The sequence below is a fragment of the Pseudorca crassidens genome, chromosome 17 (assembly GCF_039906515.1).
Source record: "Pseudorca crassidens isolate mPseCra1 chromosome 17, mPseCra1.hap1, whole genome shotgun sequence".
In the NCBI taxonomy this organism is placed as follows: domain Eukaryota; kingdom Metazoa; phylum Chordata; class Mammalia; order Artiodactyla; family Delphinidae; genus Pseudorca; species Pseudorca crassidens.
Genome location: NC_090312.1, coordinates 30,053,374 through 30,079,729, shown reverse-complemented (window position 1 = coordinate 30,079,729; position 26,356 = coordinate 30,053,374). Strand labels below are relative to the sequence as shown.

Below are 26,356 nucleotides of genomic sequence, written 5' to 3'. Positions count from 1 at the left end.
CACCATTAGCTATTGCTCTTCCAGGCCTGTAAACAAGTTATAAGAACTGAGCAAAAATGACATTTCTGCATACAGGATGACATAATTATGGGTGTAGACTTAATCTTAGAGAAGAATTCCAAAAGAGCTTATGTCAGTACAAATTGTAAAGACACTGCCATAGCAGTATTTTTAGGATTTCTTTACTCCCTCAGTAATTGCAAAGAACTCAATGTCATTTGACAGTAATTCTATCAATATCATTGTGAGAACTTTCTGCTTGACTAGTAGGCAACTATTCTTCAGTCTACCTGGCACTTTGAGGCTAAGGACTCTTCAGACTTTATCAACTGAAACAACAGTGGTTTGCATTCAGTGTAATATTGTGATGCAAACCAAGAAGTTAATAACACTTTGACATTCTGAAAAGTGTTTTCCCACCAGATAGTTCCAACACTACCAGATGTTATTTTCCAGTAGGCAACAAAGTACCTCAACAAGGTTGATTTTTATTTGAGATTTTCTGTTTTTCAAAGGGAAAACAACTTTATTTTCTTTTTACAGTTATAAAAATATTGTTAGCCATACTGACTGGTGTAGTGAAGAAAGAAATCATCTGAAATCTCACTATGCAGTGATAACCTCTAGGTATGTTGGTTTCCCTCCCTCCCTCCCTCCTTTTCTATTATCTTTCTATTTATCTCTCTATCTAAAAATAATGCAATAAATACACATTATAGAAAAATCATATATTAGAGAATGGACACAACATGTAAAGCAAATTCCTTCCTCCCATCCTTAAATCAGTTTTTCAGAGGTTAAATTGTTTATGTTTCACTGCTCTATTTTGATTTATCGACTTTGGATATTATCTGTTGATTCCCAGCTATAAAGGTAAGAATTTAGTCCACCCATGTTACTTGCTACTTGTCTTTTCTTCCTACCAGTTTTTTTTTTTTTTTTTTTTTTTTTTTTTGCGGTACGCGGGCCTCTCACTGTTGGGGCCCCTCCCGTTGCGGAGCACAGGCTCCGGACGCGCAGACTCAGCGGCCATGGCTCATGGGCCCAGCCGCTCCACGGCATGTGGGATCTTCCCGGACCGGGGCACGAACCCGTGTCCCCTGCATCGGCAGGCGGACTCTCAACCACTGCGCCACCAGGGAAGCCCCTTACCAGTTTTAATAATCCTATTATTACTTTCATTTCTAATGGTTACTTACTGACTTATTTTTTTGTTTTTTTATTTGTTTTTTTTTTCAGCTTTGAGGTATAATTGACAAATTTGTAATATATTTAAAGTGTACATTGTGATGATTTGATATATGTATATATTATGAAAAGATTTCCCCCATTTAGTTAATTATCACATCCATCACCTTAAAGCTGTTGACAAAGTACTTGGCTCCTAGTTGAATAAAAAAGGCATAAACAGTGTATATATGTCCATGCCTCTTTATCGCTTTGTCACCGTTTACCCTTCCCCCTCCCCATAGCCTCAAGTCCATTCTCTAGTAGGTCTGTGTCTTTATTCCTCTTTCACCCCTAGGTTTTTCATGACATTTTTTTTTCTTAGATTCCATATATATGTGTTAGCATACGGTATTTGTCTCTCTCTTTCTGACTTACTTCACTCTGTATGACAGACTCTAGGTCTATCCACCTCATTACAAATAGCTCAATTTCATCTCTTTTTATGGCTGAGTAATATTCCATTGTATATATGTGCCACATCTTCTTTATCCATTCATCCGATGATGGACACTTAGGTTGTTTCCATCTCTGGGCTATTGTAAATAGAGCTGCAATGAACATTTTGGTACATGACTCTTTTTGAATTAGGTAGATAGCTAGTGGGAAGCAGCCGCATAGCACAGGGAGATCAGCTCGGTGCTTTGTGACCGCCTGGAGGGGTGGGATAGGGAGGGTGGGAGGGAGGGAGACGCAAGCGGGAAGAGATATGGGAACATATGTATATATATAACTGATTCATTTTGTTGTGAAGCTGAAACTAACATACCATTGTAAAGCAATTATACTCCAATAAAGATGTTAAAAAAAAAAAAGGCATAAACATCACATTCATGATAAACACTAATTACTTCAAATTGATGAAAAAAGTCATAAAGTACAAATTAACTGTGGTCGCCTCTGTAAAATGTATCTTAAAAGAACTATAATTTCTATGGTACTATTGCAGGAAGATGAGGCTATCATCCTATTCTGTGGACAGTACAAGCAAAGAGAACCATCATTCCCAAGGTAGGGAAAAAGTATGTGCTATCTTTTTTTTTTTTTTTTTTAATTTTTATTGGCATATAGTTGATTTACAATTTTGTGTTAGTTTCAGGTGTACAGCAAAGTGAATCAGTTATATATATATATATGTATATATATATACATACATATATATATATATATATTCTTTTGTTAGATTCTGTTCCCATGTAGGCCATTACAGAGTACTGAGCAGAGTTCCCTGTGCTATATAGTAGGTTCTTATTAGTACTGAAATTTCTATTGTCTATTGCACCAACTGCCTACTCTCTTTTCACTTTTTGTGTTAATAAGATGACACTAACATTACTATTCACACTTCCAGCTCTCCTGCCCATTTTTTAAGCCTCAATTTCTGTATTTTTGCAGTGTCAAGCTTTATCATATTTATATTTTGTTCTGCAAGGATTCAAATTCAAGAGACCTGGGTTAAAATCATATTTCTATTATATATAAGCTATATAATATAATTTCACTAGGCCTCAGTGGCGAGTATGTGACTTTTTCATTTTCCTTAAAGGTGCCTTTTGATGAACAGGTTTCTAATTTTGATAAAGTCCAGTATATCATTTTTTTCTTTTATGGTTATTGCTTTTTTAGACACCAAGAAATCTCTGCCTACTGCATGATTACAAAGATATTCTTTATGCTTCCTTCTATGGATTTTATAGTTTCGGCTTTTATTTTTAGATTTTCAGTCCAACTCAGGTTAATTTTTAAATATGTTGTGATGTACATGTCAGGATACATCTAGCACCATTTTTTGAAAATATTTTCTTTTCCCCATTGAATTTCTGGCATCCTTTTCAGTTAGCTGAAGTTATGGAGGTGGGCCTAATTCTCGATTCTCTCCTCTGTTCAAGTTGCTGTAGTTTTATATTAAGTCTTAAAATCAGGTAATCTAAGTCTTCCAAGTTGTTTTCTTTTTTTTTTAATAACTGATTCATTTCATTGTACAGCAGAAACTAACACAACATTGTAAAGCAACTATACCCCAATTAAAAAAAAACAAAAACTTGTTTTCTTTTTCAAGATTATCTTGGCCATTCTAGTCCTTTGTATATCCATATAACATTTCATGTTACACTATCAATTTACAACAACAACAACAAAAAAGCATTAAGAGTTGGAAGTACATTGATTCTATAGATCAATTTTGGCTGAAATGACATTTTTATAATATTGTCTTGCAACAAAGTATGGTGTATCTTATTCATTTAGGTCTGTCTTTCTTTCTACAATTTTGTGACTTTCAAAGTAGAGATATTTTATACCTTTCCTTAAATTTATTCTTAGGTATTTAATGTTTTTTGACACTATTATAAAAGATATTTATTTTTAAATGTTACCTTCCAATTGTCTGTTGAAACAATATAGGAATACTGACTTTATATCCTACAACTTTGCTGAATTTACTTATTGACCCTAATAGATTTTTGAAGAACTGTGTAGAATCATGTTGTCTGTGAATAAAGACAGTTTCATTTTACCTTTTCCAGTATTTATTCCCCATTACCCATTTCTTTATATGTTATATCCATCTTTTCTTGTAGACTTTTCAACATATTTATCACAGTTATTTTAAAGTCTTTCTCTGCCAAATCTAACACCTATGTCCTTTGTTGGTCTCTTTCTATTGACTATAAGTCACATTTTCCCATTTCTAGTAATTTTTTATTGTTATGCTGAGGGTAATACATTGCAGAATCTCTGAATCTTCCTCTGAAAAGTGTTGTTCTAGCAAGTAGTTAAATTACAGACAGGTTGCCTTCAACTTGGGGAGGCTTGGTTTTTATTTTGTTAGGGCAGCTCTATGTTTTAGTTTTGTGATGTAGTCTTTATTCCTAACTTTATGGAAAGCCCAAGGTGTTTATCAAGCCCTTCTAACTTAGTTGGATTTAATCTCCAAAGTGTGTCTTACCTGTGGTAGATAGCAGCTAAAATCTCTGCTTAGTTCTTGGAGCCTTCCCCAGATGTTACTTTCAGCTAGGTTCCTTAGATTCTCACTGGCACGTTCATAGTTGAGGCAGTAAGCCAACGTTTTGAGGGGAGCTTAGATACAGATTTTGTGTCTTCTCACCCAGAAGCTCCTTCCTTTTGGGGATTTCCCCCTAGATTTTTAGTTGTTCAGGCAGTCCCAAACTCAGTTCTCTAAATTCTTAGACCAGTAGGATTGTGGCTTTCTTTTAGAGTTCTGTCTTCCCATGCTGCACAGACTGAAGAGTGAGGAGCGCTATTTTTATAGATACTACTCTATTTATAATTAAATATATATATATATAGGAAATCTGATGGGAATATATTTCCAACCTTTACAAAGTTTACCAAACTTTTCCCATTTCCTAAATGAATCTTTTCTCTCCCAAATCTGATCAAATAATTTGTAAGTCTTTTATTTTTCCTTTCTGTTCTCATCATCATAACTAGATCATGCTTCTTAAATTCTTCATTTATATTCATAATTATCAAAAATTGGATCTCCTTTACTACTGGTGTCATAGAAGTAGAATGGGATGGAGGATCAGGAGACCACTGCTTTTTCACCAATCAGCTGTGTCATATGAGAATTAGGGAGCCATTAAACCATTCTGTTCTTCAATTTCCTATTTGAACAAAAGCTAAGAATGAACTAACTAACATCAAAAGACAATTCTAATCAGAGTCTATATACATACACACACACATATATAATATAGACAAATTATTTTGAACTTCTCTGAATTTCAAAAGAACTCTAAATTTTTTTAAAAAAAGATTTTTTAATATCTTATTAATCAGTATATCACACCACCAATATAAGTAACACCTTACTTAAGTAAGAAAATTGCCAAAATATAAGAACATTTTTTGTATTTTCCCCCTGGATTTTTTAAGGCTAGAGTAGGCAAAATAATCATTCTTTTTAAATGATAAATGTGAATGGTGTTTGATAACTTCTTAAAATGATTTTATATATATATAGTTCCTAAAAATGAAATATTTTCTTTTTTATTGTGAATTGAGGGTATCATATATAAATATTTTCTACTTTTTTATTGAGAATTGAGGATATATATATATATATTTCATTTTTAAGAACTATTTAATCATTAAAGTTTTGAAAAATATGCCAGAAAAGCCAAGTACTGTCTTTAGTAGGAAGCTCTATTGTAAACATCTATAAATCATTTTTTACAACGTGCTTGATTTTAAGGAAAATCATAATAATATCACAACATTTGTAAACAAATTTGTACAGAAATACTGTCTTATCAATGTGTGACCAAACAAAATAATGGGACTCACATATTTGACATTTCACTGGATTCAACTCAATTCAAGCTAAATATCAAAGAAATATGTGGCAGTGTAGACTTAAAAATTAATATTGAACAATGATTCTAGGAACCCTGCAAATTATTAAATATTACCTCACTTTGTGTCTATCTTTTTAATCTATTTCATCAGGAACTACTGATAGGAATATTACACTTTTAGTTAGACAGTCCATGTCCCTAGGGCTTTTGCCCTCCCTCTCCACACACAGATGCAGACAATTTCAATGCATCTATACGTTCATTCTTCACCTCGCTTTAGAGTACCATTTACATCATTTGTTCAAAATGGTAAGCTCTTTGTAAAAGCCAACTGCCTTCCTCTTGCTTTTCATCAGAGAAGAGGATAACATCAAAATTATTAGACAAGATTGGTCACATTCAGGGTGGTGTGGCCATAGACAATATCAAAATTATAATTATGAAGAATCTTAAGCTAGCTAGCTAGCTGTTTCTTTTTCCGTTCTTAATTTCTTTATATTTAAAATTTTTATATAAGATACGCATGCACATAGTAAACTTAAAGAGTTAAGTGATTCTTTGAAGCAACACTTCCCTCTCCCTTACTGCTCCTCTATTTTCTAATTCCCAGAAGCAATCATTTTATTTCTTTTCACTATTTAAAATTTACCTGAATAGTTCTAAATAACTTGGCTTTATCGCTACATCGTGTAGATTTTATCTCGTGTCATCTCTGTCCAGATGAGTATTTAGCATATGTTTTTGTTTAAAACTGTTCACCCGGTGGGGAAGGATCGCCAGCGAGATCCCGAGGCGAGGCTCGCGCGCCTGCCCCCACCCTGGCCCCCAGCTCCCACCCGGTCGGCCCTGCTCAGCCATGATCAAGGCGATCCTCATCTTTAACAAACAAGGGAAGCCGCGGCTCTCCAAGTTCTACCAGCCCTACAGTGAAGATACACAACAGCAAATCATCAGGGAGACATTCCATTTGGTATCTAAGAGAGATGAAAATGCTGTAATTTCCTAGAAGAAGGATTATTAATTGCAGGATCTGACAACAAACTGATTTATAGACATTATGCAACATTATATTTTGTCTTCTGTGTGGATTCTTCAGAAAGTGAACTTGGCATTTTAGATCTAATTCAAGTATTTGTGGAAACATTAGACAAGTGTTTTGAAAACGTCTGTGAACTGGATTTAATTTTCCATGTAGACAAGGTTCACAATATTCTTGCAGACATGGTGATGTGGGGGGAATGGTATTGGAGACCAACATGAATGAGACTGTTAAACAAATTGATGCACAAAATAAACTAGAGAAATCTGAGGCTGGCTTAGCGGGAGCTCCAGCCAGTGCTGTATCAGCTGTAACGAATATGAATCTTCCTGAGATCCCAAGAAATATTAACATTTGTGACATCAGCATAAAAGTGCCAAACCTGCCCTCTTTTAAATAAAAAATTTAAAAGGCCACTCCCAGGTAAAATCCAGGGAAAAAGTTGTCTAAGTTTACCATGCAGTTGTTTACCAAAAATAGAGGAGGAGAGTCAACTTTCGCTCTTGGATTTAAGTCAAGGTACTGTAAAGAAGTTATGTAAAGGCGGTATGGAAGTTCATTGTTGCTTTTCTTGCTCAGTGATTTTGAAGAAATTGAGTAGTTACAGTGTGATTTTTTCCTTTATTTTCTAAACTGCATTCCTATGGCCACCTAAGGCATGCCTCTATGTATTGGCTACTACAGTATTTTGAAAGGTGTTTGGGACATTTCTTTAAATTATGTATAACCCAAAATGTTGGTGTTTTGCATGGATCACAAATACAGCATTCTTTAATTCTTTCTGTTATTTTTCACAATTGTTATTTAAAGAATGAAGTATGTATTGCATGAAAACATTATGACCTTTTTCTCTTAGTTTAAATAAACTCCAAGGTAACTGGAAAAAATAAATAAATAAATAAAACCATTCACCCTACTGCCTGTATCTCTATTCCCCCACCTATATATTTGCTCCCTGTGCTCTCTTCCTCCAATATAGTTACATCATGTTAAGTTATATTAACATTCAAGGTTTGCATTGTTATACCTAGGTAAACAACATTTCCTGCTGAGCCACATAATATATAGGATTAATTTTACTTTCCTTTCATTAGAGTTCATTGTCATTTTTTTTTATTAGTGATTTTATATACATAATCCTTTGGTTAATATATATGTATACTCAAATATATAATTCAATTTCAATCACTTTTAGTTGTTTATATCCCTCTAAATACATCCAGACATATTAAGTATTCTACCAATTTCATCTTTCTTAAAGAAATCTTTCCTAGATTAGTTTGACTTTTTCTAATATTCTATATTTTTTCTATAGCCTGTATCTTTTCTTTCCTAATATCCTGTATCTTTTCTTTCTTGGTTTATGCTCTCATTTAGTGAAATGTAACCTCTAACAATTTACTGAAGGGTTCATAGAAGATCAATTTTGGAGAGTTTAGATGTCTGAAATATACTTAGTTTCCCTCACAGTTGATTAGTAGTTTGTCATACTACTAGTATGTCAAACTACTAGTTTGTCTAAATACTTAGATTAGCAATCTCAGTATTTTAAAGTCATTGCTTCAGTGTTTTCTAGATTCCAGGGCTGCTGTTGAGAAGTCCAAAGCCATTCTGATACCTGACTCTACTAGGTACCTTCTCTTTGAAAATGAGTGGAATTTTCTCCTGCTCCCAGTGTTCAGAAAATGCATGATAATAGACATTAGTATGGATCTATTTTTTCCAGTGTGCTAAGGCATTGTACATCCAGCAGGCCCTCTGCATCTGTAAATTCATATCCTTCAGTTATGGGAAATTATTTTGGATTATCCTTTGTTGATTTCTTCTACTGTATTTTCCATTCTCTCTCTTTGGAAAATTTTTTATTTGGGTATTGGACTTCTTAAATTACTTATCTTTTCTCTCCTATTTTCTGTCTTTTTACTCTATTACCTGAAAAGTTTCTGTATTTTTATTTTCCAGCCTTTCTATTTTTTTTTAATTTCTGCTAGCATCTTTTTTAAATTCTAAAAGCTCTTTAAGAAAAATTATGAATGCTCCCCCCCTTTTTTAATAGCATACTGACCTTGCCTCATGGTTATAATATTCATCAACTTATGATGATTTTTTAAAGAGAACTTTTCTTCTATGCTGTTTGTTTGTTTGTTTGTCTGGTAATCCTTAGTTGCTTTGGTTTTTTTTTTAAAAGGGGGCATTGAAAACCAGACCAAGTGTGAGTGTTTGGATGGTGCTTGTCAATTGTGGACCTCACTACTGGTGGTCTAGCCTTTTCACTAAATTTCTGATGTTCAGCGTCTTTAGTCTCTTCTTTTGGGCTGGTCACTTTGCCCAAAGAAAATTCCAATCCCTTGCCTGCAGGATAGAGACCTGTCTTTCAGAGTTCTGGAATCTGAATGAGGGAAGAAGGAAGGATAGCTCTACATTTGGTATGTAAACATTGATTTAATCTCCATAATTTTAGTGTGATATTAGGGATACTAGTATCTCTGGTATCACCTGCTCCAGAGACCTTCTGTTTTACTCTTTCCAGAGAAATACCTTCAGTCCTCTACTAAAGATGAAGACTGCAGTTGTCATGCAGTTTACAGTGGAGTGAGGGATGTGAGATCTAACTGTTTCGTAAACAGATTTTCAAATAGTTTTCTGTATTTAGACTCATCTTCATTTGCACTTTTTCATTTGCCATGGCCAGAGACTTAACGGTGTTTTACTGTGGCCCTAATGGTGGTATTTTGGCTATCTAAACAGAGAATTTGGATAAAAACTTTTGTAGCTTTTCTTTACTGAGTGTCTGCTTTGTACCAGGTACATTACAGATGTTATCTGCAACTTTCTAAACAACCCGAAACTATAAGTTATTATCATCCCCACTGCATATAGTTGAATAACTAGAGTCACTAGCAAGCAAGTCAGTGGTTTGGAGATTCAAAACTAAGTCTGAATCATTGACCCAAAGTTGATGCTTTGTCCTACATGATTTGTTGGTCTTAAAAGAGTCAGCCTCTTAAGTCAGAAACAGTAAGACCTATTGGCACAACTGAAAAGTGTTACATAAATGCCTCTGCTCTCTACCACATTTCATGTTCATCAGGTGTTTTAAAGCTTAAAATTCTCAAAAAAAAAAAAGCTTAAAATTCTCACAGTGGCCTTGTATTTTTGGGTGTATCTGGAGCTGACACTGGGAGTGGAGGGTGAGAGATCACGCACTATCGGAATGATGACTTGAAAAGACTGATGATGCAGCAACTAGTAGGAAATGGGAATGACCTGTGAAGGGGGAAAATATATTCATATTCTTTGTATTTGGGTAACGGTAAAAACCCAGATGATGAAATAAAATATAGGCTTTTTTTTTGGTGTTATGAGTCTTTCTTGGTTGACTTTGCTTCTTAAGGCTAGGAAATTAAATGAGCCTTCCTTAGAAACAGAAATCAAGATCAGATGATCGGAGAGGTAATGCCCAGCTTCACAACTCAAAAATGTTTATTAATTAGGCAAGTTTCCCCACTCACAGACCTAGACTTCCTCTTCTGTTATAATCAAATATTGATTGCTATCATTTGTACCCCACACTTCCACTCTGTCTCCTGGACCAAGGCACATCTTATAAATTCTGAACCAATATCTACCGATCACCTATTATGTGCCAGGCATTATTAGACATAAGTGGCCCAAAAACATACAAGACAGACCAAGGTCTGCCTTATAGAACTTAGAGTTCAATGGGAAGGACTTATCTTTAATAAGCAACTGAAATAAACTAATAAGTAAACAATAAGGGGGCAGATCATACCATCCTTTCCAAACTTTTCCTCTTATATGTACTAAAGAATATATTTTATTAAAGAATATACATTTATATTCCTTTCCATTTTATATTCAACATTTACCTAAATGACTTTCTCAGTCTCCCAGATTTTATTGTCCTTAACGTAGCCTGGCATTGCTCCTCTTCCAAGGGGGCATGCATTTGGTTTTCTTTCTCTGAGTACAGCCTTCTCCCTTGTTATCTGCCTCCTTTACCCAACAATTCTGACCCTTAGTAGTTCTTCTCTTTCATTTCATCTATTCAGCCCTCTTTTGGCATTACCCTAAAAATGTTCCTTACTCCCCAGATAAATTATTCCCACTCTCCAGCATCATTCCTGGACTGCCTCATTGGCATATTCTCATCAGTCTTTGCATGGGCACAGATTTCTTACTATTGGTAATTTTTCAACTGACACAGACAACTCATGGAGTCACTCTTCTCCTTTCAATCATTATCTATTATTCATATTCATTTCCCTCACAACATACTTCTTCTTTGGCCTCTATTATACATTTTCCTTCAAACCATTCCATCAAAACTCTTTCAAGGGTGACAACTGACCTCTTACTAAATCCAATTACCTTTTCTAATCCTCTTTTTTTTGGCTTTGGCCTTCTTAACATTTCTGCAGCACATGACCACCTTGTCCTTCTGAAACCCACTTGAAGGTTGGCTCCTGTGATCTTCTCTGGCACTGAACTTCCACGATCATCTTCCATTTGTCAGACAGTCCCTTCTCCAGCCTCTCCTCTGTCATAGTTCAGTTCTTAACCCCCTGACCATCACTCTCAATCTTCTTTTCCATTTTTGACTGACTCTGTGTTCTGACTTTAGCTAATAGGTTTATTCTTGATGAGTCTCCTCTTGTATTTTCCAAGTATGTCATGATATAAAGTATGTCAAAGGTTGACCACAGTTTGGAATGCTTTGCTTTAGCAAAATTATATAGGTTTCCTTACAGAAGGATCATTTTGAGTGTTCATTACCGTAATGTGCACTATGGATATCCAAGAAGGAGCAAACATTTTCCCAATTTATTTGGTCTCAAACTCTTTGAATGGGGAATTTGAGAAACACATTTTGGGAAATACTGATTAATATTGCGGTTGATAATGTCACACCTTAATTCAGTTTTGTGCCAGAAACTGGGCATGGAGTATTTCTACTTGGATATTCTACTAACTCAGTAGGTCTAGAACCACATTTTCATCATCTTTCAACCCAATATCTCTTTTCAATTTTTTTCTATCAGTGTCACCACAGTTTTCTCATTCATCCCAACTCAGAATCTCAGCATCATCTCTGGATTTTCCTTCTTCATTTCCTTTACCCTTTCAGTCATCTCTTAATTATTTATTAGATTGTTTCTTGAATTTGTATGTACTTAATATCTCCATAGTCTAAATTCTCATAACCTCATATCTGGAAATCATCCTAACTGGCCCTGCTGTGTTGAGTTTTTTCTTAAACCAATCCATTCTAAAACAACTATTCAATAATTTTGTTAATATACTGATTAAATCATGTCACTGTCCTGCTCAGAATCTTCAGCCAACTTCCTGTTGCCTCTTGAATAAAGTCTGCACTATTAACTGAGACATTTAAGGTTAATGCCTCTATTGACCTTCCCCCATCTAGTTCCTTGCTACTTTTCTAATTTTGTTATTTATTCCAGCTAAGTAGACCTCACTGTTCTAAAAATGTAAAGATATTTCCAGCTCTGAACCACTTACTGACCATCTGCCTTGCATTACTTCAGGCAGTATTTTTTTTTAATTTCATGGATCATGAAATCAATTTTTTTGGTGTTTAAATTAAATTCACCTTTATTTTTATTCATTTCCTTAAAGATCACATCCATATTATAGTTCTTTATTTTCTTCTCATAAGCAAGTAATGACCTCTGCAAGATGTTCTTATATTTTTAAATCAGTTATTCATCACTATGTAACACAGTACCTCAAACTTAATTGCTTAAAACAAAAATGGTTTATTTATTCATGATTCTATGCATCAGGAATTCGAGCAGTGACTGGCTAAATAGGTTCTCTTCTTTGTCAGGGGTCTTGTTGTCAGTGTGGGTGCTGAAAAGACTAAAGGTCTAATATGGTCTCACTCACATGTCTAGCAAGTTATTTCTGGCTCCTGACTGGGGACTCAGCTGAGGTTGTAGTCAGGGACCTTGGTATTTCTCCACATAGGTCTTTCCATGTGGCTGCTTGGGCTTCCTCACAGCATAATGGCTGAATTCCCAGAAGATGCATTATAAGAAGCAAAGATAGAAGATGTATAACTTTTGAGGCCCAGGCTCAGAAGTCAAAGCATTACATCTCCCATTGGTCATAATAGGTACCAAGGCTAGTCCAAATTCAATGGTAGAGGAAATAGACTCTACCTCCTGATAGGAAAGTAGCAAGGCCACATTGCTAAAGAACATGTGAAATGGGTGATATTGTTGTAGCTCTCTTTGGAAAAAAAAAAAACCTGTTTACACTATCATGTTCTAGTTCTTTTTTTAAAAAATTAATTAATTAATTTTTTTTGGCTGCACTGCATGGCATGTGGGATCTTAGTTCCCCGACCAGGGATCAAACCCATTCCCCCTGCAGTGGAAGTGCGGAGTCTTAACCACTGGACCGCTGGGGAAGTCCCCTTTCTAGTTGTTTTTTTTTTAAGTCAAATTTTTTAAGAAAAATTTTAAACATATATAATTATAGAGAAAACAATGTAATGTACCCCATGTATGTATTTTCTTAGATTCTGTATTTGTCTATTGGCATCTGTTCACCATGGGGCCAATTACTTTAACTATATTTTCTTTTCTGTATTGATATGCTGGCATTTGGGGGTCTTACAGACCTGGGGACCGACTGCCCCTTCCAGAGCTAGCTAATTCCTAAAGATAGTAAATAATTTACTTGGGAGCCCCTTCTCATACACAAGCCAACCACCTCCTTATCTAACTCTCACATATGAAGCCAGTATTTCTCCTGCCCTAAATCATCCCAGGGCCAGCTATCAAGTAACTAGAGACCATCCCTATAGTACAAAGCCTGCCAGAATTATTCAAACTGGCCAATCCCAAGCTGTTTACCCTACCCTCCCTCGCCTTCCTCATGTAAACCCCGCTACAGGCTCTTCCCCTTGTTCCTGTCTTCTGTCTTCTGACCACCTGATGCTTCTCTTGTGTAGCACAGTGTGCCCCTCCTCTTAGAAAATGTAAGTAATAAAAATCTTCTTTCAATGGCATTAGCTCTGTGTTGGCAATGATTCGCCTTCATAAATTAAAATCCTGTGAGTATAAATGGGAGAGCATTCATCACCCAGTTCAACAATTCAGCAGTTATCAACTCACAGCCAGTACTGCTTCCTCTCTATACCCATACTCTTTATCACCCCACCTCTAAAATACTTAGGCAAATTCTGGACACCGTATAATTTAATCTGTGAATATTTCTGAGTGTATGTATTTGTATATGTACGTATACTTTTTTTTTCAACTATAACCACAATATCATTACCTCAGCAAATGACTTTTTTAATATCATAAATATCCAGACAATGTTGAAATATTTCCAGTTATCTCTTGGAGTGTTTTTTTTTTAATGGTTTATTATTTGAATTAAGATCCAGATGATGTCTATACATTGTAACTAGTTGTTATATCTTTTTATTTTCTTTTTATATATAGGTTTCTTTTCCATCTCTTTTATTACTTGCAATTTTTCTTTTTCCCCATCTCTCTCCCTCCCTCTTTCCTTCTCTCTCTCTTCTCTCTCTCTCTCTCTTTTTCTTCAGTATGGTTATTGAAGAAAGCCAGTAGTTGGTTTTTTCTGTGGAGTCGCTACTCCCCGCATTTTGCTTGTATTCTCATGGTGTCATTTAATGTGTTCATCCATCCCCATTATTTCCTATAAATTGGTAGTTAGATTTAGAGGTGTTGACAGATTTGGGCTTGATTTTTTAGCAAGAATTCTTCTTGGGTGATGTTCTGTACTTCCCCAGGAATTACATAATGTCTGTTTGTCTCACTTTCAGTGATGTTAGCAGCCACTGTGATTATTGCCTAGATCTATTAAATTATTAGGGACTGTAAATAGTGATATTATAATTCCACCATTCCTTTATTGTTTATTAGCTGGTATACTTCCGTAAAGTAAAACTTCTTGACATCAATTATTTGCTTTCCCTGATGTATAGTCCATTTAAAAGATATTGACAATCAATAAAGTTTTTTAAAAGTATCATTTTGAACTTATAAATTTAAATATATTGGATTTGTATCAATCCATTGCACTTATCTTTTTGACAAGACCCCAGTAGTTTTTGATAATTTTCTTGCCTTCTGGTTAACAAAATGTTCAAAGATCCTCAGTACATTTCCTGTTACGGCAGTGGAATCAGCCATCTGTCTAAGAATCACTAATTCTTTTTAGTGGGAAATGGTATTTAGAGAACACAATCTGTGTTTTAAGAGTACTCATTGATACTAGGTTCATTATTTCTAGAACTTTTTAGTAGACACAATTAGAAAGTGTGCATTTTTAAAAAGATAAGATGAGTCTATATTAATACTTCCAATTTAGGTACTAGGCTAGAGAGATTTGCCTTAACTTCATGTAGTTTATACTTGTGTCTTCTCCTATGCCAAAAAAATCTCAGTTCTCAGTGAATTCAACTTACTCATTTGCTTTTCTGTACTACACGTAGTCTCAGAATATTAACATAAACACTACCACAAGTATAATGATTACTAAAAACAAAGCAAGATTCTTTTATTTGCAGTTTCTTTATCCTTAGGTTATCCTACACTAGGGATATAAAGTCAAATTACTGTGTTTTAAATCAGTTAGAATTGTTCCTCTATGTTTATAGAATTAAAGTGGATATAAGTTAGGTTCATTTGTTTCTTTCACTTCACTTTTTACTTTTAGAAACTGAGTCCCACTCCAACTTTATTTTTTCTTATAATTATGTAAAATACTTACATAATTCCAAAGTCAACTCTATATAACAAGAAATTTTTTAAAAAATTCAACTTCTATTTCTGTGTCCTGCAGCCTATTCTCTTTTTTCTCTTGTTGGCAACCATTTGTATGGTTTGTTTTCTTTATTAAAAAATAAATAAATATACTTTATTTTTTAGAGACGTTTTAGGTTCACAGCAAAATTGAGAAGGTATAGAGATTCTCTACATACCCCCACCCCCACATACACACAGCCTCCCCCACTATCAAAATCCTGCACCAGATGGTACATTTATTACAATCAGTGAACCTACATGGACACATGGACATATCACTGTCACCCAAAGTCCATAGTTTACATTAGGGTTCACTATTGGTATATTCTGTGGATTTTGAAAAATATATAATGACATATATCCCCAATTATAGTATTATTCAAAGGGTTTCACTGCCCTAAAAATCCTGTGTGCTCCACCTACTCATCCTTCCCTCCTCTCTAATGGCTGACAACCACTGATCCTTTTATTATCTCCATAGTTTTTCTTTTTCCAGGATGTCATATAGTTGGAATCATACAGTGTGTAGTCTTTTCAGATTAGCTCCTTTCACTTAGTAATATGCATTTAAGTTTCTTCCATGACTTATCATGGCTTGATAGCTCATTTCTTTCTAATACTGAATTAAATTCCATTGTGTGGATGCATCACAGATTATCCATCTACCTACATTTCATAGTCCATTAGAAATGCTATAACAAAATACCACAGACTGGGTGGCTTATAAATAAGAGAAATTTATTTCTCATCATTCTGGAGGCTGGAAGTCCAAGATTGGGTACCAGCATGGTTGGGTTCTGGTGAAGACCCTCTTCTGGGTTGCAGACTGCTGACTTCCCAATGTAACCTCACATGGTAGAAGGAGCAAGGGAGCTTTCTCAGGCCTCTTTTGTAAGGGCACTGATCCCATTCATGATGGCTCTGCCCCCATGACCTAATCACTCCCCAAAGGCTCTGCCTCCTAATACCATCACCTTGGTGGTTAGGTTTCAACATATAAATTAATTGAAGGAAGACACATTCAAATCATTACACCTGCTGAAAGACATCTTGGTTGCTTCTAAGTTTTGCCAATAATGAATAAAGCTGATATAAATATTTGTGTGCAGGTTTTTGTGTGGACATAAATTTTCAACTTATTTGGGTAAATACCAAGAAGTGTGATTGCTGGATCATACAGTAAGAGTATATTTAGTTTTGTAAGAAACTACCAAACTGTCTTCCAATATGGCTGTACCATTTTACATTCCCACCAGCAATGAATGAGTTCCTGTTGCTTTATATCCTGTCCAGCATTTGTTGTTTTTTCCTTTATTTTTAATATAAGGGAATGTTATTTCCCACTTTTATAGATAAATGGCAGTATACTATAAACACTCCTTTTTTAACTTCATATCATAGAGTATATCACAGAGATCATGCTATAGTTGTATTTATAGCTATTACTCATTCCTTCTTACAGCTGCAAAGTATGCCATTGTATCGATATAGCATGGTTTTATTTAACCCATCCCCTATTAATAGACACTTGGGTTGTTTCCAGTTTTTGTTTTTACAAATAGTACTTCAATGAATTCCTCGTAAACCTACCTTTTTGTACTTTTCCCAATGTATCTTTGTGGTCAATTCCTAGGAATGGATTGCTAGGTCAAAGGGTAAGCATTTGTATAATTTTGATATATATTGACCAATTCCTCTCTCTATAGGAGTTAAAACATCTTGTATTTCTATAACAATGTATTAGGGTGCCTATATCTTCACAGCCTCATCTACAGAGTATGCTGTCAAACTTTTGGATTTTTCCCAAACTGATAAGAAAGAAATAGCAACTCAGTGAAGTTCTAAATTATACTTTTATTGTTATGAACGTGGTTGAAACCATTTTTTAGGTTTAAGATCCACGTGCATTTCTTTTTCCTAAGAGCTCTGCTCATATTTCTAGCCCATTTTACTATAGGGTTGTCTTCTTCCTTTAGTTTTAGAAGCTTTTATATATATTAGAGACATTAGCCTTTTGTCTGTAACATATACTTTTCCCCAGTTAATCATTTTTTTAAAAATCTGGCTGTTTTTATTATCACATTTTAAATTTTATCTGATCAACTTCATCATTTTTATCACTTCTGGAGTCATAGTTTTCCCCCTTTCAGGTTATAGAAGAATTCAATTGTGTTTCCTTTAAAACTTGTATAACCATAAAAGTAACCCAGTTTAGTGGGTTGTAACAAGCAATTTTTAAAAAGAGATACAATTAAGTAGAACAGAAAAAATAGTATTCATTGTATATAATGAAGTACTGAAAGAGCTTAGAAGTTGCCACTCCAATCCTCACAAGAAAAAAGCTGAACAAACTGAAAGTCTTCAATTCTTAGATATATCAGAGATCTGAGGCCAAAGGATAAATTGTTACTCCCCAAACCTGAGAGACAGACAGGAAGATACAGAGAATCACAGTCTACCAGGAACAGAAGCCCAGGAGCAGAAGCCAGCAGCAGGAGCCAGGATTGGTAGGAATTCTTTAAACTGTAATTGATGAAATGCTAAGTGCCTCAATGTTTGAAAATTATAACTCCCAAAACTTGAGAGTTAAAAACTCCATAGGGCCCAATTTTAAAGGGATTCTCAGGCTTTTCTGAGCTTTACTTCTAGGAGCTCTATCATCTTCTCACTGTGTAGATGGGAGACAAATCCCCTAGTGCTTTCAGCAGGAAAAGGGGGAAAGTAACCATTTTGAAATATACCCAGAACTCTCTGTTCTTCTTAACAAGGTCTACCCTTAAAGGAAACTATTTGACCAGAGCCTAACTGGGATTTCACAAAAGCCTAACTGATCTGGAGAAAGGGCAACACCCAATCCAGGCTCACTAAAAGACTGAGACCTAATCATAGGACTATAGAATACTTTCCCTCCCCTGTATCTTACCACAACATCCACAGGATTCCTGTATAATATCAGGAGATTACAGCTAAAAGAACTATAAGGCTCAAATCCTATTTAAGAAGTCTCGGGACTTTCCTGGTGGTCCAGTGGTAAAGAATCTGCCTTACAATGCAGGGGATGTGGGTACCATCCCTGGTCAGGGAACTAAGATTCTACATGCCACAGGGCAACTAAGCCCACGTGCCATAACTACTCAGCTCGCAAGCGCCTTAACTGGAGCCCACATGCTGCAAACTACAGAGCCCACATGCTCTGGAGCCTGCGTGCCACAACCAGAGAAGAGAAAACCCTCACGCCGTAACTAGAGAGAAGACTGCGAACCACAACGAAAGAACCCACATGCCTCAAGGAAGATCCTGAGTGCCACAACTGAGACCCAACGCAGCCAAAAATAAATAAAATAAATAAATCTTAAAAAAAAAAAAGAAGTTTCTGTGAAAACCCAAAGACTAAAGGGGAGACAAAAGCAAGACACTAAAGGAAATTTATAGCCTCTCACAGCACAACTACAGTAAACAGTAAACACAGCCTACTCTTATCCAGATGAACATAAAGTATATAATGTCTTAAAATAATTTGTATGTTTAACGTATATCAATATAGACATAGTTATGAATGTGTATATTGGATTGTGATTTAAAATGTATTTCTTACTGAGGACCACAGGCAAAAAAGCTGAAATCGGGCTTCCCTGGTGGCGCAGTGGTTGAGAGTCCGCCTGCAGATACAGGGGACACGGGTTCGTGCCCCGGTCCGGGAAGATCCCACATGCTGCGGAGCGGCTGGGCCCGTGAGCCATGGCCGCTGAGCCTGCGTGTCCGGAGCCCGTGCTCCGCAACAGGAGAGGCCACAACAGTGAGAGGCCTGGGTACCACAAAAAAAAAAAAAAAAAGCTGAAATCACTTGGCATAAGGAATCTCTTGACTGTGCTCTCTACAGAACGAAATAATACTAGTACCTATGCACTTATTCCCCATTCAAGTACAATAAAGAGTTTCTCCCATTCCAAGCAGCAACAGCTCAGTGAAGACATGGGCAATGTATGTTCACGAACGGTGTTTTGTTATTTTCATTAATACGATGGGGATCACACAAACTGGTACTCCTCAACTAGAACTAACTCTAACTCTTCATAGGAAAAGTTCTGTGTCCTAGAAATGCTTCTCTCTTAGCTAATTGGGATACCTACTGAGCTGGCAAAAGATGCCAAAGAAGCTAGAGGCCCCGGGACCCTGACAGGCATGCTTACCCTCATCTTACTTGTGCCAGTCATAGTCTCCATTTGCAACATTGTTGTCTGTGAAGCAAGCAGACATTTTCAAGTATAAATACGGCACACAACATATTTCCTTTAGCCCTAAGCCTCTCAGTAATTTAGCTTCCTTAAGATACTGCTGTACTCTCTTTACTGCTTCCTATGTTTACATCTTTATTCTTGCTGTTAGAACTCACCTAAACAAATCCCACCCAACCGTAAGATCAGACTTCTCTTTGATCTGTCTCACTCCTCTATGAAACTGCCCTGGCCCTCCTTTTATTTATCCCAGTCTCTAACAGTCCAAAGAATTTATTTCCTGAACCATTGTTTTTAAAACAAAAATCATTTATCACCATGAGTTTATTACTTAATTATTTCATACATATAAATCTTGACACACTTGTTAAATTATAAGCTCCTGGAGTAGATGGTCATTTCTTTTATACTCCATCTCAGTTTATCAAGAGGTGGGCATGATCCACCTCACACTGGTCAGAATGGCCATCATTAAAAAGTCTACAAATAACAAATGCTGGAGAGGGTGTGAAGAAAAGTGAACACCTACCTACACTGTTAGTAGGAATGGAAATTGGTGTGGCCATTATGGAAAACAATATGGAGGTTCCTTTAAAAACTAAAAATAGAGATGCCGTATGATCCAGCAATCCCACTCCTGGGCACATATCTGGAGAAAACCACAATTCGAAAATGTACATGCACCCCAATGTTCACTGCAGCACTACTGCAATAGCCAAGACATGGAAGCAACCTAAATGTCCATCCACAGATGAATGGATAAAGAAGATGTGGTATATACTACTCAACCATAAAAAAGAATGAAATAACGCCATTTGCAGCAACATGGATGGACTTAGAGATTATCATAATAAGTGAAGGAAGTCATACAGAGAAAGACAAATACCATATGATATCACTTATATGTGGAATCTAAAATAAGACACAAATGAACTTATTTATGAAACAGAAACAGACTCACAGACATAGAAAATAAATTAATGGTTACCAAAGGGGAAAGGGGGTGTGGGAGAGATAAATTAGGAGTATGGGATTAGGAGATACACACTACTATATATAAAATAGATAAACAACAAGGTCCTACTGTATAGCACAGGGACCTACATTAAATATCCTATAATAAATAATGGAAAAAACATATATATATATATATATATATATATATATATATATATATATAAAACTGAGTCACTTTGTTGTACACCAGAAACTAAAACAACATTGTAAATCAACTATACTCAAATTAAAAAAAAAAAAAAGAAAGGTTGGCATGTAGCAGGTACTCAGTAAATGCTTAGTCAATAATGGATTCATGAACGACTCAATATATCAATTCTCCTTTAAGAAGATACTCATCAAGGAAAAAAGGCAGAAGACTCAAATCAATAGAACTAGAAATGAAAAAGGAGAAATAACAACTGACACTGCAGAAATACAAAAGATCATGAGAGATTACTACAAGCAACTCTATACCAATAACATGGACAACCTGCAAGAAATGGACAAATTCTTAGAAAGGCACAACCTGCCAAGACTGAATCAGGAAGAAATAGAAAATATGAACAGACCAATCACAAGCACTGAAATTGAAACTGTGATTAAAAATCTTCCAACAAACAAAAGCCCAGGACCAGATGGCTTCACAGGCGAATTCTATCAAACATTTAGAGAAGAGCTAACACCTATCCTACTCAAACTCTTCCAAAATATAGCAGAGGGAGGAACACTCCCAAATTCCTTTTACGAGGCCACCATCACCTTGATACCAAAACCAGACAAGGATGTCACAAAGAAAGAAAACTACAGGCCAATATCACTGATGAACATAGATGCAAAAATCCTCAACAAAATACTACCAAACAGAATCCAACAGCACATTAAAAGGATCATACACCATGATCAAGTGGGGTTTATTCCAGGAATGCAAGGATTCTTCAATATACGCAAATCTATCAATGTGATAAACCATATTAACAAATTGAAGGAGAAAACCATATTAACAAATTGAAGGAGAAAAACCATATGATCATCTCAATAGATGCAGAGAAAGCTTTTGACAAAATTCAACACCCATGTATGATAAAAACCCTGCAGAAAGTAGGCATAGAGGGAACTTTCCTCAACATAATAAAGGCAATATATGACAAGCCCACAGCCAACTGATGTTGATGTTTCCTCAATGGTGAAAAACTGAAAGCATTTCCACTAAGATCAGGAACAAGACAAGGTTGCCCATTCTCACCATTCTTAGTCAACATAGTTTCGGAAGTTTTAGCCACAGCAATCAGAGAAGAAAAGGAAATAAAAGGAATCCAAATCAGAAAGGGAGAAGTAAAGCAGTCACTGTTTGCAGATGACATGATACTATACATAGAGAATCCTAAAGATGCTACCAGAGAACTACTAGAGCTAATCAATGAATTTGGTAAAGTAGCAGGATACAAAATTAATGCACAGAAATCTCTGCATTCCTATATACTAATGATGAAAAATTGGAAAGTGAAATCAAGAAAACACTCCCATTTACCACTGCAACAAAAAGAATAAAATATCTAGGAATAAACCTACCTAAGGAGACAAAAGACCTGTATGCAGAAAATTATAAGACACTGATGAAAGACATTAAAGATGATACAAATATATGGAGAGATATACCATGTTCTTGGATTGGAAGAATCAACATTGTGAAAATGACTCTACTACCCAAAGCAATCTATAGATTCAATGCAATCCCTATCAAACTACCACTGGCATTTTTCACAGAACTAGAACAAAAACTTTCGCAATTTGTATGGAAACACAAAAGACCCCGAATAGCCAAAGCAATCTTGAGAACGAAAAAAGGAGCTGGAGGAATCAGGCTCCCTGACTTCAGACTATACTACAAAGCTACAGTAATCAAGACAGTATGGTACTGGCACAAAAACAGAAAGATAGATCAATGGAACAGGATAGCAAGCCCAGAGATAAACCCATGCACATATGGACACCTTATCTTTGATAAAGGTGGCAGGAATGTACAGTGGAGAAAGGACAGCCTATTCAATAAGTGGTGCTGGGAAAACTGGACAGATACATGTAAAAGTATGAGATTAGATCACTCCCTAACACCATACACAAAAATAAGCTCAAAATGGATTAAAGACCTAAATGTAAGGCCAGAAACTATCAAACTCTTAGAGGAAAACGTAGGCAGAACACTCTATGACATAAATCACAGCAAGATCCTTTCTGACCCACCTCCTAGGGTAATGGAAATAAAAACAAAAATAAACAAATGGGACCTAATGAAACTTCAAAGCTTTTGCACAGCAAAGGGAAACATAAACAAGACCAAAAGACAACCCTCAGAATGGGAGAAAATATTTGCAAATGAAGCAACTGACAAAGGATTAATCTCCAAAATTTACAAGCAGCTCATGCAGCTCAATAACAAAAAAACAAACAACCCAATCCAAAAATGGGCAGAAGAGCTAAATAGACATTTCTCCAAAGAAGATATACAGAGTGCCAACAAACACATGAAAGAATGCTCAACATCATTAATCATTAGAGAAATGCAAATCAAAACTACAATGAGATATCATCTCACACCAGTCAGAATGACCATCATCAAAAATCTAGAAACAATAAATGCTGGAGAGGGGTGGAGAAAAGGGAACACTCTTGCACTGCTAGTGGGAATGTGAATTGGTTCAGCCACTATGGAGAACAGTATGGAGGTTCCTTAAAAAACTACAAATAGAACTACCATATGACCCAGGCATCCCACTACTGGGCATATACCCTGAGAAAACCAAAATTCAAAAAGAGTCATGTACCATAATGTTCATTGCAGCTCTATTTACAATAGCCCGGAGATGGAAACAACCTAAGTGCCCATCATCGGATGAATGGATAAAGAAGATGCGGCACATATATACAATGGAATATTACTCAGCCATAAAAAGAGACGAAACTGAGCTATTTGTAATGAGGTGGATAGACCTAGAGTCTGTCATACAGAGTGAAGTAACTCAGAAAGAAAAAGACAAATACCATATGCTAACACATATATATGGAATTTACGAAAAAAAATGTAATGAAGAACCTAGGGGTAAGACAGGAATAAAGACACAGACCTACTGGAGAACGGACTTGAGGATATGGGGAGGGGGAAGGGTGAGCTGTGACAGGGCGAGAGAGAGTCATGGACATATACACACTAACAAACGTAAGGTAGATAGCTAGTGGGAAGCAGCTGCATAGCACAGGGAGATCAGCTCGGTGCTTTGTGACCACCTGGATAGGGAGGGTGGGAGGGAGGGAAACACAAGAGGGAAGAGATATGGGAACATATGTATATGTATAACTGATTCACTTTGTTATAAAGCAGAAACTAACACACCATTGTAAAGCAATTATACTCCAATAAAGATGTTAAAAATAAACAAATAAATAATGGATTCATGAATGGCTCAATACATGAATTCTCCTTTAAGAAGGATACTTGTGGATATATATATATATATAAACATCTTTTCATTTCTGTTATTTTTATGAATATGATACAGTATCTAAAAGTTCAGAAAACTAGCAATCCATGAGATGGGACAAGTTCTTGTAAAAATATCTTTCTAGAATTTAGAAATTATACTGATGATGCTAACTCTCACAGCTGCAAGAGCATTTAAAAAGATGAATAAAGGGATTAGTCAGTCCTGTAGTCAGATGATAGACCTTCTTAAGTAAGCCTATTTAGATACTTCCTTCTACATGTGGAACTTCTAATTAAGTCGTGAACTCCTAAATCCCTGGGGTTTTGCCACAACATTCATCAATTTGGTTCTTTTCTCAGTGACACATACATGTCATTCAGAACATACTTCTAAGTAAAACTCCCTTGTCTTTTTTTTTTTCCATCTAAAAAGTACTCTCTACTATAGGATGATGAAAATTCAAAAACAAGCTACATAATTTTTACATTCCAGGTACAAAATCTCATTACTCAAGTTGGCATGTATATACGGCATTAAACAATCAATGTCTCGGGACTTCCCTGGTGGCGCAGTGGCCTGCCAGTGCAGGGGACATGGGTTCGATCCCTGGTCCGGGAAGATCCCACATGCCGCAGAGCAACTAAGCCTGTGCACCACAACTACTGAGCCTGCTCTCTAGAGCCCGCGAGCCACAACTACTGAAGCCCATGCGGCCTAGAGCCCGTGCTCTGCAACAAGAGAAGCCACTGCAATGAGAAGCTCTTGGACCGCAACGAAGAGTAGCCCCCGCACTCTGCAACTAGAGAAAGCCTGTGCTCAGCAAAAAGACCCAATGCAGCCAAAAATAAATAAATAAATATTTAAAAATCAGTGTCTTAAACATTCAACATTGGCATTCCCTTTTTTAAATCTGCAGGCTTTTCTTTAAATATCAACATCCTTGGAAACACTGACCTATCTTCTAACATATACTGGAATTTCTTTCAGACTTTTGGGTCTATAGATACCTCTTGATTAGTTTTTTAAAAAGAAGATGTCTAAAAAGCCTATCAAAATCCCCTCTACGGGCTTCCCTGGTGGTGCAGTGGTTGGGAGTCCACCTGCCGATGCGGGGGACGTGGGTTCGCGCCCCGGTCCGGGAGAATCTCACGTGCCGCGGAGCGGCTGGGCCAGTGAGCCTTGGCCGCTGGGCCTGCGCGTCTGGAGCCTGTGCTCCGCGGCGGGAGAGGCCACAGCAGTGAGAGGCCCGCGTACCGCAAAAAAAAAAAAAAAAAAAAAAAAATCCCCTCTAGGCCTCTGAATCTAAGGTCACTACTTTTGACTTCAAAACGACCGTCCAGGACTTCCCTGGTGGTGAAGTGATTAAGAATCCTCCTGCCAATGCAGGGGACACGGGTTCGAGCCCTGGTCCGTGAAGATCCCATATGCCACGGCACAACTAAGCCTGCGCGCCACAGCTACTGAGCCCATGGTCTAGGGCCCGTGAGTCACAACTACTGAGCCTACATGCCACAACTACTGAAGCCCGCGTGCCTAGAGCCTGTGCTCCGCAACAAGAGAAGCCACCACAATGAGAAGCCTGCTCACCGCAAGGAAAAGTAGCCCCCGCTCGCTGCAACTAGAGAAAGCCCGTGTGCAGCAACGAGGACCCAACACAGCCAAAAATAAATAAATAAATAAATAAACTACTGTCCAAGTAGCAAATAACCAAGCAACTCAACTATTGGGTTGGTCGAAAAGTTCATTCGGGTTTTTCCGTAACACCTTACAGAAAAACCTGAACGAACCTTTTGGTCAACCTAATAGTATCTCTATTAGTTCCACGTGTGAGTAATTCTGATTGAGTTCATTTATTTATGTACATTCAGACTCTTACATGGTTTTCCTATATAAACCAAGCATTTTTATAGACAATATAATTCTTCCTTCTTTATCTTCAACAACAAATTCATTCAAAACTTGTGTTAGCCAGCTTTTGCTGTAACAAACAATCCCAATATCTCTGTGGGTTATAACAACAAATTTGTATTGATTGCCTAAGTTCATGAGGGTGAGGGCTTTTCTGGGTTTAGCTGACTTTGGTTGAGCTAGACCTTGGCTCCATGACAATTACGTTTTCATTCCATAGCCCAGGCTGAAGGAGTAAGCTAGTATCTTGGACATGCTATTCTCATTTTGGAGGGAAACATCAAGATTGGGTACCAAGTCATGCACAATGTAT

At 36.4% G+C, this 26,356-nt stretch overlaps 1 pseudogene; it reads left to right on the top strand.

Moving 5' to 3' along the window:
• The first annotated feature begins 6,316 nt into the window (after positions 1 to 6,316).
• LOC137210513 (AP-3 complex subunit sigma-1 pseudogene) lies at positions 6,317 to 7,423 on the top strand (annotated as a pseudogene).
• The last annotated feature ends 18,933 nt before the right edge of the window (positions 7,424 to 26,356 follow it).